The sequence below is a fragment of the Penaeus chinensis genome, chromosome 34 (assembly GCF_019202785.1).
Source record: "Penaeus chinensis breed Huanghai No. 1 chromosome 34, ASM1920278v2, whole genome shotgun sequence".
NCBI classification, from domain to species: Eukaryota; Metazoa; Arthropoda; class Malacostraca; order Decapoda; family Penaeidae; genus Penaeus; species Penaeus chinensis.
In genome coordinates this window covers 14,680,424-14,687,923 of record NC_061852.1, presented here as the reverse complement: position 1 = coordinate 14,687,923, position 7,500 = coordinate 14,680,424, and positions in this window count along the sequence as shown.

Below are 7,500 nucleotides of genomic sequence, written 5' to 3'. Positions count from 1 at the left end.
GAAGAGGGGAGGAGGAGGGGGAGAGAACAGGAGAGGTACTAGAGGAGGAGGGGGGAGGGGAATGGGGGGAGGGAGGAGGATAGGAGAAGGTGGAGGAAAGAAGAGTGGAGGAGCGGAATGGAGGAGGGACGGGAGGGGGAGGGAAAGGAAGAGGAAAGGAGGAGGTGGAAGGAAGGGGAGAGGAGGAGGGGGAGGGAGGAGGAGAGGTAATGGAGGAGGAGGAGGAGGGAGAGGGAAAGAAAGAAGGGAGGAGGAGGTGGAGAGGAGGAGGGAGAGGGAAGAGGAGAGGAGGAGAGGGAGGGAAGAGAAGAGAAGGGGGAGGGAAGAAGAGAGGAGTAGAGGAACGGTGAAGGATTGGAAATGAAGTGGGGAAAGGAAAAGGAGAGGAGAAGTAGGGTGAAGAGAAGGAGGGGGAAGAGGGGGGGGAGGGGGCAGAGGGGTTTTCGACATGAAATAACTTGTGATAAAGTTAGGAAGCAGGAGACGGAAGCGCTTAACTTTTGCCTTGCAGTGGTGAGTTTGTGTGTCATACTACTCGGTAAGAGATATATTCTGTAATAAAGAATAATTTATCGCGTGAACGCAACTGTTAAAGTTCAAGAATTCCAAAACATTTCAGGGTTACGAATGTACAAGATATTGACGAAACTAGTTATACATATAAGCTACTTTTAAACCTGAATTCGATTAAGTTATTTGTCACATTTACCAGAAATCCGAAATGCTTTTCCGCAAATTAAAACGAAAACAAAATTAGCTGTCTAACCACCAGGCGTGACGTTTCAAAATACAAAGAGAAAAATGCAAAATGAAATGTCAGAATTTGCTTCCAAGAACTAAAACTTCACTGAACGAAATTCATTATCAAACGTTTCGATTTCAAACCTTTAAGAATAAGACTTGAATTCAGACCACCGAAAGTTATATCTTATCTGTGCAATAATTCCTTCATATTCATATATTTATGAGATATTCACTTCGTCCCGGTTTAACAATGAAGTTACGGACTACGTGGACCGAGACTGCAAGGGGCACTTAACCCTTTGCATAAAACTAATTTAATTGGGCTTCGCTCGGTAGTGCCCTAGCAACGTTTGTATATATAAACACATGCTTACATACAGATATTCACACAGTAAGGTGCACACAAAGGTAAGAGGAACCACTGTCATGATATGAATAGAAAATAACCGTAACGTTTCAGAATTGTCAAGAGTTCCTCATCAGACGCACACGCACACACACACACACACATACACACAAATATATATATATATATATATATATATGTATATATATATATATGTGCATATATATATATGTGTGTGTGTGTGTGTGTGTGTGTGTGTGTGTGTGTGTTTGTGTGTGTGCGTATGTGTATATATGTATGTGCGTGTGTATGTGCATGTGTATGTGCATGTGAGTGTGAGTGTGTGCATGTGCGTGTGTGTGTGTGTGTGTGTGTGCGTATTTATATATATATATATATATATATATGTAGACATATAAGTGTGTGTGTGTGTGTGTGTGTGTGTGTGTGTGTGTGCATTCATATATATATATATATATATATATATGTATGTATGTATGTATGTATGTATGTATGTATGTATGTATGTATGTATATATATATGTATATATATAATGTATGTATCCATGCATACATATATACATATATATATGTATATACTATATATATATATATGGGCATATATATCTATTCTCTTTCTCTCTCTCTCTATATATATACATATATACATATATATATTATCTCTCTTTATATATATATATATATATATATATATATATATATATATATTGAGCACAGTAAATTCCAATAAATTATGTTTACTGTTTGATGCTTGCTTTAAAGTATTTTTACGTTTATATTAGAATTAACAAAGAACACGTCCCCATAGTGAATGAAATTAGTTTATAAGAACATTTTTTATTGAAGTGTATAAACGCCACCGTCAAAAAAAACATTCGTAGTTCACCCGACAGTTCGCAATTCCTGATCCTTTGGCCGCCTTTCAGTCTTCCTCCCTCCCAGCCTGGTTTCCACAGAGACACCATGAATACCCGCCGAGCTCGTCACAACAGTCCTTTTATTGGCTTCTCCAGGATTAGATTCCCCTCTCCCTCTTGTTAAAACGGTTCCCGCAGACATGTCGAGGGAAACGAAAACGAGATGTTAGCCTTTGCTTTTCTCGTCGTTCGAATACGAGGATCAGTTTCGTTCTCGGGATTTTGAAACTTTGAAGCTTTGGTCCAGGGGTTCGAACGCTCAGCGGATGACGTGAGTCTATGGAATGTATCTATATTCTTACTTTCTCCTTCTTTCTGTTTTCGTGTATTATTTTCGTGTATTTCTCATTCTTGCTTTTGTCGTATTCACTTCTCTCATCTCTCCACTGTATTGATAGATGGAAATGCGAAGTTTACAATTGTTTGGCGTGTGAGTGTGCGAGTTTATTTGTGTTTGTGTATGTGTATGTATGTGACGGCTTTTATGTGCGTGTAGTGATGTAAGCCAATCTCGCGTTACTATGGGTGATATAATTGGCAAACCTGGAGAGAGGTATAATTTTTCCGAGTATTCATTCTTAAGCAAACTCTCGGCAGCAAACCATAGATATTTTGTCTTATAAATAGGAAACGTGTAGCAGAGTTCGAAGATTTCGGCTTCAGTTCCCCTCCATCAATGTCGGCCATTTACACAGATACATAAAATATTACTTATCAATCTCTGCAAGAGATTAGTTCGCCGCATTCAGACTAAATGTGGCATTTGTGTCTACATCAAAACCGATATTAAAGGTAAAGGGAACCGATCTAGAAACCAACCCATACGTGAAGCAAAATAGTTTATAAAGAACGAACGCTGAAAAATATTCTGTATGTGTGTGCGTGTATGTCTTGTGTTTGTGGGTGTGTTTTGATGTTTATATGTGTGTGTGTGTGTGTGTGTGTGTGTGTGTGTCTTTTCTTTTTTTGTGTGTGTGTGATGTATAAATCCGTTTGCAGCCACAGACTTCTTAAATAGCCGGTTCGCGAAATTTACACCCAGGATTTACACGGTGCAACACAATAACCGAGTCGTAATTTCATTTACTTAGACAAGGAAGCAAGTCCGAGGTGTGTGTTGTGGGGGGAGGGGGGAGGGGGTAACTACAGCGAAGTACCGGCGGAGGGAACTTATGAAACACAAGAAAAAGGAGAGAGGAAGACGGAAGTGAATAATATTTTACGACAATGTGTTTTTAGAGGATCGTTGGCGTTTGTTAGCAAAGGCATGTTAGGGTGTGTTTTCTGACGGAAAGACACTTTATGGTTATCATTGTTGTTGTTATTACTTTATGGCTAGTCAGTTGATGTTTTATCCGATGTGCAAAAAAAAAAAAAAAAAAAAAAAAAAAAAAAAAAAACGGAAAATATGACCTATTACTAATGTGAAAACTTTCTTATATCTGTTTTATTACACTGAAGAAGGAGAATGTAGTTTTTGAGTGTACTACTGACGAACCAATGAAATTCGGATTGATTTCGCTATCCTCTTTTTCTCTCTTAACTGATCTTCTCACTATCAACACAAGATGTAGTTAGTGAAATTTAGTATGCGTATGATAAGATCGGGATTGTATTCTGTTTTATATATCATCAATTCCCTTTGTTTTCACTTGATGAACATGTCTATTCTTTAACTCGTATAATTAAGAGAAGTTGAATTAAGTCATGTGTATATATATAAACATATACATGGATAGAGATCATATGGATAGATAAATATGAATATAGATATGGAAGTATCATTTACCCACTGATTGACTGGTTAAATTAATTTACTTATTCATAAGTATTTGATTACAGCGTTCCAATTAATTTGTGATTTATAGAGACTTTGTGTACTCCAGATAAAATTAAGTTTGCCTAATCAGTAACCGTACCGTGCTTTTTGCCATGCATAAATTAATGAACTGGAGTTAATGAACTGGAACTGAGATATTCCCGGAAAAAAAAACAAAAAAAACATCAAAGGTTCATTTGGAAATTTTGTGACGTGAAGTTCAGGGGAATATTTTCTTGTCCCGAACTTAATCTCTCATCAGTGTCGGATAAGACGGTTTTCGGCCGGTGCAATATTCTAGCACTGGTAAAATCTGGTTTCTTAGTGCCTTGATCCTCGAGACTCAGGGAGACAAAAGAATCTCCTTCTCGTTGGAATTCTGGTCGATGGGAAGGTGGAAATCTCGTGAAAGTTCTTGAAGATACACGCACGCACGCACACGCTCGCCCGAACGCCCGCCCGAACGCCCGCTCTCGTGCTCCTGTACTTGTATAATCATTGCAAAAGGCAGTAATATATACATTAATACTGATATGTGTATGCGTGTATTTGTATGTTTGTTTGAACCTGAATGGAAATTCAACAAGAGAGAGAAAAAAAACTATGAACCTGGTTAAAATTCGTAGTTTTCGAAACAATTGTTCAAAAGGCTTCAGACCAAGAGCATTCAAACTCGAGGGCGATATGCTGACCGATGCTAAACCAATATTGCTCTTGCAACTCGAATATTGATGCTGCGACAAATCGATTTAGGTCTTCACTCTTTAAGCGACAGACGAGATTGGACTACTCGGCGTCTGGGCTGAGAGAAATTATCAATGTCGGTGTAAATTTGATTATGGTACTTCTGGCCAACTTCCAGCGGGAAAAGGTTCACGGTTTTTCATTATCGGGGTTACGGAGGAGGAAGAGAGGGAACTGCATAGAGAGATATGTCAAAAGATAGATGTGTATGTGTGTTTATACATGCATTTTGTGTGTGTATGTGTGTGTGTGTGTTTCCATTAATACCATGCACACACACACACACACACACACACACACACACACACACACACACACACACACACACACACACATATATATATATATATATACACATATATATAAAATACACACACACACGCATATATAAATACATACACACACACACACACGCATATATAAATACACACACATACACACACACACACACACACACACACACACATATATATATATATATATATATATATATATATATATACATATATGCGTGTGTGTGTGTGTGTGTGTGTGTTGTATATGTGTATTTATATATATATATATATTTTTTTTTATACAGACATTCATTCCACTGCAGGACATAGGCCTCTCTCAATGCACTATTGAGAGGTTATATGGTAGTGTTACTCTTGCCTGATTGGATATCCTTCCTAATCAACCGCGGTTTGGCGCGCTAACACTTGTGCCACATATATATATATATATATATATATATATATATATGTGTGTGTGTGTGTGTGTGTGTGTGTGTGTGTGTGTGTGTGTGTGCTTTTATATATATGTGTGTGTATATGTACGTGTAATAATTCTCTCTCTCTCTCTCTCTCTCTCTCTCTCTCTCTCTCTCTCTCTCTCTCTCAAAGCAACAGCATCGACCTAGCCTTAGATAATTCCCCTCGGCGTTCGTACTGGAAACCTTGAAGTTCACTGGCTGGATTTATATGTATATATATATAAATATACATATACATATATATACATATATATAAATACAACGTGTGTATATGCATATATATATTTATGTGTGTGTATGTGTGTGTGTGTGTGTATGTATGTATATATGTATGTATATATGTATACGTACATATATATTTATATATTATATATATTTTATATATATGTTATATATATATATATATGCATTTGTGTGTGTATGTTTATATGAATATGTATGTATACGAATGTGTATATATCTTTTCATCTGTCCATCTATTAAATTAACAGACACACGTGTACCCACACTTCCTACACAGTTAGATATCACAGCCGTTCCATTCATATAAACCTGGACAACCTACCTTAACTCGCCATGTTTCATCTCCTGTGCTTCCCTTGGCGGAATATCAAAGAGCAACATCACAAACACTTCTGTAATATGAAGGTCTACAGCGGAAGCTTTGTCTGGTCCTCACATGAAAGGCAAATGTGTAAGGCATGATTTGATGGCAAACAAAGTGTTTACGCGTACCCTATGAAATATTGATAAAGGGTTCGGCAATAACTAGAATGCGTGTGTGTGATTTTTTTCGTTTTTTTTATTTTTTATTTTTTATTCTCTCTTCTCTCTTTCTCTTTCTGTTTCTCGTTCTATCTTTATCTCTCTTTCTGTGTCTCTTTTTCGCTCTCTCTCGCTCTCTCTCTCTCTCTCTTTCTCTATCTTTCTCTCTTTCTCTTGTTTTTCCTTTTTCTCTCTCTTTCTGTTATTATGGTCATTATTATTATTACAGACTCACACATTATACGCATATTCCATAATATGATATGATTTTGTTTTGGATTTCATGTCCTCACTGGTTTGTGTGTTAAGCCATTTATTTCTGATCATCATCAGTTACATTTATGCCATTATTCATCAGTGGCGAATATTCTTTTTTATATCCAGATACCGTGTCTGGTATTATTAGTAATACTCTGATCATGGTAATCTCCAGCTTACAGTACACGTTCGCGAGAGTTTTAAGGATAATAAATGGGGGGAAGGGAGGTTGAGTGTAAAATTATACCCTTATTTGAAAAAGAAAAAAAAATATTGTTAATTTCGTCAGGAATACATCTTATCTACCTTAATGGAGGGGTATGTATTCATTTTGTTTTTAGTACCCAAGTGTCGTTTTAATGGGGGAAGTTCCCTTGATTAAACTTATCGTAGGTATTCGCGACGGAATTAATTAAAACAGTTTTTTTTTTTTTCATGCAACAGAGTCTTTTACTTATAATCCCGCTGACACACACACACACACACACACACACACACACACACACACACACACAGATACAAACATATATATATATACGTATATATACATTTACATACATATATATACATATATATACATACATACACACACGTTTTCTCACAGAAAAAGAGAGAGAAAGCTTATCAGTCCCCAACCATCAGGTCTCTCAGTTCTACTTCAATAAAACCGAATCACAATAGTCTCGAAGACCGGTACGTTATTTTTTCTTTTTCGTTTTCATTGCTTTGTTTTTCTGTTTTCATTTAGGCTTAATAACACTCGTTTCCGCTCCTCTCCCCACCTCACAGTCGTTATATTGACATAGAGACGTTTTCAAAAAAAAAAAATGTTGAATAATAGCGACACAGAAATGGTATTTCCCCTTTTTCAGTCTCATCTCGAATTCAGGTGCTATTTTACCCTCCTGAGTTTCAGTTATCCGCTTCCAAAATGTGCATATATTATGTGGTTTGTAGGTAGGTACGTGTTTGTGTATATATATATATACATACGTACATATGCGTGTATAGATGTGTTTATATATATGTATGTATGTACATGTGCATATGTATGTGTTTATATATGTGTGTGTTTGTGTTACTGTGTGTGTATAATAAATACATACATATATACACACACTACATACATACA